Genomic DNA, 7,871 nt, shown 5'->3' with positions numbered 1-7,871 from the left:
CCACCTATATTTCCACTATATTGGTACAGCCACCAGTAACCATGACTCCATCACCATTGACTGCAATGGATCTGTATGCGGTCATCACATACAAATCCATACCTTGCAGGCCTTGCTGGCCCAGTGTTGTGAACTCATACACAAGATTGAGCAGAAAAGGTGATGTTGGCAGGCTGTGTTGGCTGCCATGACTACTTCCATTTGTGCAAAAGGCAAGGGAGCAGTATTTGTGGGGGAGAAGTGCATGCATGTGCTCACTGCCAAACAACAGACAGTTAGTAGGTCTAGCTCCTAATCTGTGGCAGCAGCTGCTACCCTGAAATTGTTCTGGCTACAGGTCACCACATTGTATCCAGGCACTTGTAGGAATGGCTCCAAATAGAAAAGCAGCATTTCCAGGCCAGGGATAGAACCAGTGACTGGTTGGAGTGGATCATGCTGGTCACCCAGAATGACATGCAGTAGCATGTGAATGTTTGCTTTTCCCCTGGCACCTTCATGAAGATCTACCCCAAGCTTGCCTCACACATACAACAATCGAGAACAGTGATGCAGGCAACTTTATCCATGGAGAAGCACAGTGCCATCACTATGTAGAAGTTTATGAGCCCAAATAGCCTCCAGTGCATGGCAATCCATTTCAGCTTGGCAAGTCAACAGCAAAGAGGCTAGGTGGGAGGTTTTTCTGGCAATCCAATGGGTAATGGCCCCACCTATCATATACTGTGCCAACACACAGGAGGTCATAGGTGGATTCACCAACCAGGGTTTCCCCAGTAAACACATTGGAGCAATGTGGGCTGAACAAAACTACCATCAAATGGGTAGGTAACTGACTCAGTCACCTCAAGCAAAGGTAATTATGAATGGATCCACATGAGAATGGCAGGAGGTTTCAAGTGGAGTCCCACAGAGGTTTGTCTTGGACACAGTGCTGTACAAAGTGAGTATTGATTTAGATACTGTTATAGAAAGCTACTTGAACAAGTTTGCAGATGACACAAAACTGGGAAGAACTGAACACACTGGAAGTTGGGAACACAGTTAAGAAGGATCTAGGCAGACTGGAAAGCTTGGCTAGAGCTAACAGGATGAAGTTCAATGCAGAAAAATTCAAGGTGCTACACACCTCAGTAAGAATAATCAAAAACACAAATATAAAACAGGTGGTATCTGGCTGGATGGCAGCCCTATGGAAAAGGATTTGGGAGTGTTGGTAGCGCACGGACTCAATATGAACCTACATTGTGATGCAGTCACACAAAAGACAACTATGGTTTTTGGATGCATCAATAGAAACATTAGGTACAAGACACAGGAGATAATAGTGTATCCCTACTTGGCACTGATTAGGCCTTGTTTGCAGTATTGTGTTCAGTTTTGGGCTCCACATTTTAAAAAGTTCATGGAGAAGTTACAGACACTCCAGAGGCAGACAACAAGGATGATCAAGGACTTGGAAAGCAAGTCATACAAGGAGGGGCTAAAGGAGCCAGCAGCTGCAATCAGCATCTGCAGCATGTTCAGCTTGCAGAAAAAATGCTTAAGAGGGAAGCAGTTATGCTCACAGGGCTTCCCTAAGGACAAATGAAAGCACCTTTTCTCTTGTGCTGCAGACAAGAGGATGTGGATCAATGCCTTGAAGTTGCAGCAAAGTAAGTTTAGATTGGATATCAAGGAAAACTTCTCTATTAGAATAGTGAGGCAGTGGAATAGAGCACCCAAAGAAGTTGTGGACTCTCCATTACAAGAGGTATTCAGAAAGAGCCTAGATACTAGGCATGTGCGAAACAGGCCCTATTCAGTTCGGATTCAGATTTGTCTGGAATCAGGGAAAGTGATTCAATTTGTCGATTCAGATCACTGTCCCCTATTCAATTCAGCCAAATCCAAATCTGAAGATTTGATGCCGATTCGGAGAATCAGTGATTTCACCATCAGCACAGCTTTAAATGTTTTTTTTCTACATACCTCAAGGTACCAGTCATGGCTTGTGAATGCTGGGGCAGATGGAGCATCCCACAGGAGCACAGGGGGTGGGGGAATGCATGCTCAGCAGCGAACCCAGAAGCGAACTGGAAGTAATTCCAGTCCACTTCCAGATCCATCAGGGAGCACGCTGGGGGTCCCCCTGCACCCTCCCAGCTTGGCAATTGGCCACAGGGGGAGCCCAGGTGCCCCCCCAGACCCAGGAAGCACTAGTCGCCAAGCTGGGGAGACACAGGGGAGCCCCCACCTCACTCCTGATGCTGTCCACATCCCTTCTGAAGTGCGGCGCCCAGAAATGGACATAGTACTCCAACTGTGGCCTGACCAATGTCGCATAGAGGGGGAGGATCACCTCCTTGGACCTGCTCATGATGCATCTGTGGATGCACAACAAGGTGCAGTTAGCCTCCTGGAAGTTAGCCTTCCTTCCTGACTGGCAGTTAGCCATCTCCACATTGGTGGCCCATGTTCATCTTGGAGTCTATAATGACTCCAAGGTCCTGTTCAGCTGACAAGAAGGGAGTTCCCCAGCCTGTAGGTATGGTGCTGGTTCTTCCTCCCCAGGTGCAATACCTTGTACTTGTCAGTATTGAAACCCATCCTATTCTCATCCACTCACCTCTGTAACCTGTCCAGATCTAGTTGTAGCTTGTCCTTCATTTCTAGCATGCTCACTTCTCCCCACATCTTAGTTTCATTCATGAATTTGAAGGAGGTACTTTTCACCCCCTGTCCAAGTCGCTGATGAAGATATTGAACAGTGCAGGCCCAAGGATCGAGCCCTGGGGAACCCCACATCCCTCCAAGTCAAAAATGACCCATCCACCACCACTCTCTGGGTGCGGCCCTCCAGCTAATTTGTGACCCATCTGACTGTGTAGGCATTGACATCACAGTCACCTAATTTTTTAATGAGGACGGGGTGAGAGATTGTGTTGAAGGCCTTCCTAAAGTCTAGAAAGACTGCGTCCACCATGACACCTGCGTCCAAGGCTTTTGTGACCTGGTCATAGAAGGCAACCAGGTTGGTCTGACAGGACCTGCCTCTAATGAACCCATGTTGATTGCCCTTATGCATAATCTCCCCTGCTGGTTCCTTGCAGATGTGCTCCTGGAAAATTTTCTCAAAGAGCTTGCCCAGGACTGAGGTAAAACTACTGGCCTATTGTTTCCTGGGTCCTCTATCCTCCCTTTTTTGAAAATGGGGACCACATTAGCTCTTTTCCAGTCCTCTGGTACCTTGCCAGAGCACCATGAGTGCTCGTAAAGCTGTGTCAGGGTCTCGCAATGACCTCTGCCAATTTCCTCAGCACTTTGGGGTGGAGATCATCAGGACCTGCTGAAATGAACATGTCTAGTCCCACCAAAAGTTCCCTGACTAGGTCCTCACTGACCCTGGGCCTTGCTGTGCCTCCCCTGGGTCCATCCGGAATCCCAGTGGGGGGATGTCCCTGTCCCTGCTCAGAAAAATGGAAGCAAAGAATCTGTTAAAGAGATTAGCTTTGTCATCTAGTGCTACCGCCAGATTACCAAACATGTCCTGCAGAGGCCCTGTGTTACCCGGTACCTTCTTTTTACCCCCTATGTATTTAAAAAATATTTCTTGTTATCCTTGATCCAGGTCACTAGTCCCAGTTCCATCTTCACCTAACAGCCCCCATACAGTCTTGACCAATGGAGGTATAATCCTCCTTGGTGATGGCCCTTCCCTTCCATTGAGTGTACACCTTCTTTTTGGCTTTGATACATTCCTGGATGCTTTTGGTGAGCAATAGGGGCTTTTGAGCACTCTTGCCCCCTTTGATCCACATGGGGATTGTCAGCCTTTGGGCTTGGAGGATTGTCTTCTTAAGGAACGTCCACTCTTCTTGGACTCCCAACTCCCCTCCCCTCCGGAACATCAGTGCCTCCCTGACTAGTCTCCTTACCTCATTGAAATCTGCCCTCCTGAAGTCCAGGGCTGCTGCCTTGCTGCAGGGCTTTGACACCCTGCGCTGGATGGTGAATTCCAGTAGGCAATGATTGCTATTGCCCAGCTGGTTGAAAACCTGCAGTTCCCTCACCAGGTCATTACCTGTGGCCAGGACCAGGTCCAATAATGCATTTCCCCTGGTGGGACTGTGTACCTCCTGGGTTAGGTGGAGGCCCTGTAACTCAGCTAGAAACCTTCGTGAGCGGTCAGACCTGGCTGACTGCTCTTCCCAGCAGATGTCCGGATAGTTTAGGTCACCCATAATGACCACATCCCTTGACGTAACTGCCTCCATGAGCTGACCTGAGAATTCCTGGTCCAGCTCTTCCCTCTGGTTGGTTGGCTTGTAGTAGACCCCCACCATTAAGTCCCTTTCCCCCTGAACCTCTTGTATTCCAACCCAGAGCTCCTCAGTCTGCCCTACCTCAGACCCAGTGCTGGTTGCTGAGGATGTGTATTGCTTTTTGATGTAGAGCGCCACACCCCCACTTTTCCTCCCCATTCTATCCCACCTATACAGCCTATAGCCCTTGATGTTTACCACCCAGCTGTGTGCTGGATCCCACCAAGTTTCAGTGAGTCCCACTATGTCTGGGATTGTGTTAGCTAGCAGAAGGGCAAGTTCCTCCTGCTTGTTCCCCATACTATGAACATTAATGTAGAGGTATTTAAGGCCTCCTGAGGCTGTATGCACCACCACCCCAACCCCTATCCAGGCCCCTGTCTCTTACCTCAGTACTTCTTGTGCTCATTGCCTGTCTTGGCTGGGCTGTTCTTGTGGTTGTCTCTTGATTTGGTGTTCCATGGCTCTCTGGGTTCTCTACCTCTCCCTCCCCTGATGAGCCTAGTTTAAAGCCCACCAGCTCATTGATGTCATTTAAAGCCCACCAGCTCATGATGTGGCTCATCGCCTGAGCTGCTGTGCTAGCCTGAGAGGGCTGGGTGACTTCAACTATGGTTGCACTGGAGCCCTCATTACTTGCCTGAATGTCCACCACATTTTTGGACATAACCGTGTCAATGACTGCAAAGATGCAGGATAGTCCTTTATAGTGGGGATATGACCCCATATTCACCCAACACATGCCTGCCATCCCAGGTCCTTGAAAACTACTGCCTAAGTACCTTGAACTTGGACTGGCACTAGGTCCAGTCATGGTCATGTCTTTAGGGCACCATTTCCTTTGTGATCCACTCATAGACGACCTTGTTTTGGTGGCCTGACTAAACTAGAGCACCCACTAATTCTTTATCTCAGCCCAGATGACAATAAGATCCATTATCTCCTCTCTGGTCCAATTACTGCTGCACTTGTTTACAATGCTTCACTCTGACTCAGAGGCCAGGGTGAAGGAAAGATGAATAGTCACGTATGGGTGTGCCTACACATGCATTTACACCAGCTTAAATTTACTGTGCAGTAAACTGGAAGTTATTGTGCAGGAAGTGGGAATAGGCAGGTGTCTACATGTGCAGGCATTAAAGTGCATTAATGCTGTGTATGGACTGACTTGGGACTAAAATTAATCCCAAGACAGTCCCCACACACAGCTTTAATGTGCTTAATGCACAGTAACACATGTATATGTGTGTTATTCTGCAGTAACTAATTAGGCGTAAATTTGATACCTGCATGATGCAGGTATCAAATTTACACTCAAGTCAGCATAAGTCACCATATTTACTGTGCAGTATGGTTGTGCACATGTAGACACATGCCCATATTGCACAGTTATTTTGTTTACTACACAGTAAATGCACATGTGTAAACATGCCCTAAGTGTATGAAAATCCAACTTATCTCAATGGATGGTGAATGGGTTTGATGACCTCCCAGAGAGACAGCTGGTTAGGCAGATGGATGTCCCTGTGCTTTGTGGTGTTTGAGGTTGGTTCAATAGATTCAGCATCCAGTGTTCATCCTGGGTGGGCGGCAAGCATAAAATGACTGGCAAGTCACTGTCCAGGGCAATTAGTAGGTGGAGATGGCCACCTGGGGTCTGTCACCTCTGCCCAGTAGAGTTCTGTGAATAGGGCCAGAATAACTACATAGAGGTCATGAGGGGCCAGGATTGGGGTCCAAGTGGTATATGGTTGGATGCCTGGAGAATTGAGTGGCCTGCTTGCGCCACATTGACATCGTGGAATAACCCATTCAGACACCCATCATGATAGCATAGAACAAACTGTTAGCATTCCATAGTCCATGAATGCTTTGGGGCTTTGCCCTAGAGCAAGCAACAGGTCATCTAAATGTTCATGCTTTGTCTCAGGAGAAAACATTTTTTCCCCATGGCAAGGGCAATATCTGTTCATAGCCACCGTCAATTACAGCAGTGAAAAAAGGGTCTGAACCTTAGGACAATGACAACATCCTATAGGTCCTATCCACTCTAGCATGGCTATGGAGAAGAATTAGGTTTACTTCTACTTTACAGTGTTGTAAGTTGTGGGCTTTAGTAAACTAGGCTACTTTTTCCTCCTCCCTACTCAGCAAAGCATAGTTCAGCTGCAAATAAGGGTTACTGATTGGTAACCCCTTTCCTAGTTCAGTAATATAACTTAATTATTTTCCTTTTTCCTTCCCCTTTTGATCTCAGTGGGAGTTTTACAGTGGGAGTTATTTGTATCCTACTGAGGCAGAAACTGGGCCTGGAAAAGTAGTTTTCCAAATGCAGATTAAATAATAACCATAGATCATCTTTTTATTTTGTACACTACAGAGGAAAATGAACTCTAGAACTATCAAATCCCCAGCCTCCTAATGGGTTAGGATCTAACTGTAGCTTCAAGTCACTAGCCATTTTTTTGCCAATGAGACAGAGCCTGGGACTTTTAGTGTAATTTTCAGGAGCAAATGCTAGGGAATGCAGTGCTAGTGGCTGCATTGGCCTAGCACAGTACCTGCACTCCACACTGCAGTTGTGGCTAGCCTCTGCACAGGAAAGCAAAGCTTGTTCATAGTCTCTCAACCTTCTTGTGCAAACTTCCCCATTGTTTATTTTGTATACTTTAGGTCACAGACAAAGGCCCACTGAAATCAATGGCAATCTTTCTATTGGTTTCAGTGGTCTTGGATCAGGTACCCACAGCATATCAGGCTGTGACTCCTACCTCTGGATACACTGTTCAGCAGGCCTCACTGGTAGTTGAACACACACATCAGCTTTGCACCCTTATACGTAGCTGAAATGTGGGTGAAGGTTGGGGCAGAATCAAGGTGGAAGATTCTGATGCAAGGGGTGTTATTCCAACTTTTGCCTAGTTAATGCCATCCTGGTATTAAATGCAGCAACCTCAGTAATTAAGTGCAAACACAACCTGTAAAATTCCAAGTAATAATACATTATAATAAATAGTAATAAATTATATCGTACTAAAATGTAATCATAGATACCTTCTACAGATCATTGCAAAATTACATACAATGCATACAAAAACTAAAATAATGATAAATGTCCAAGATTTTCACAATAAAAAATAATGTGTATTAATGCCATGATAAATAAGATAATAAAAATGTAATAATGCATGCCCTATAACTACTGTGAATATTATGGCAGTGCTAATTGCTTACAAAAGGCCATTGTAAACATTTTCTTAGTGATTATTATACCTCTAAATATGGGTACACACTAAGGATTGTCAGCACCTCCCCATCTGGTACCTGAGGTAAGTTTCTGTTCTGATCTTGCAAGTAGGTCTCGCTTGACCAATCCGATTTCCTTTTATGATCAAGTGACCATCACCTGGACAAGGGAGAAGAGACTGATGTCATATATCTTGACTTCAAAAAAGCCTTTGATCTGGTATCCCATGATCACCTCTTGGCAAAATTGGCCAATTGTGGCCTTGGGTCCACCACGATTCACTGGCTGGGAAATTGGCTCCATGGTCGGACCCACAGGGT

This window comes from Crocodylus porosus, unplaced genomic scaffold (genome assembly GCF_001723895.1).
Source record: "Crocodylus porosus isolate Cpor-Errol unplaced genomic scaffold, CroPor_comp1, whole genome shotgun sequence".
NCBI classification, from domain to species: domain Eukaryota; kingdom Metazoa; phylum Chordata; order Crocodylia; family Crocodylidae; genus Crocodylus; species Crocodylus porosus.
The sequence above is the reverse complement of the archived record's forward strand: the minus strand, read 5'-3'. Positions refer to the sequence as shown.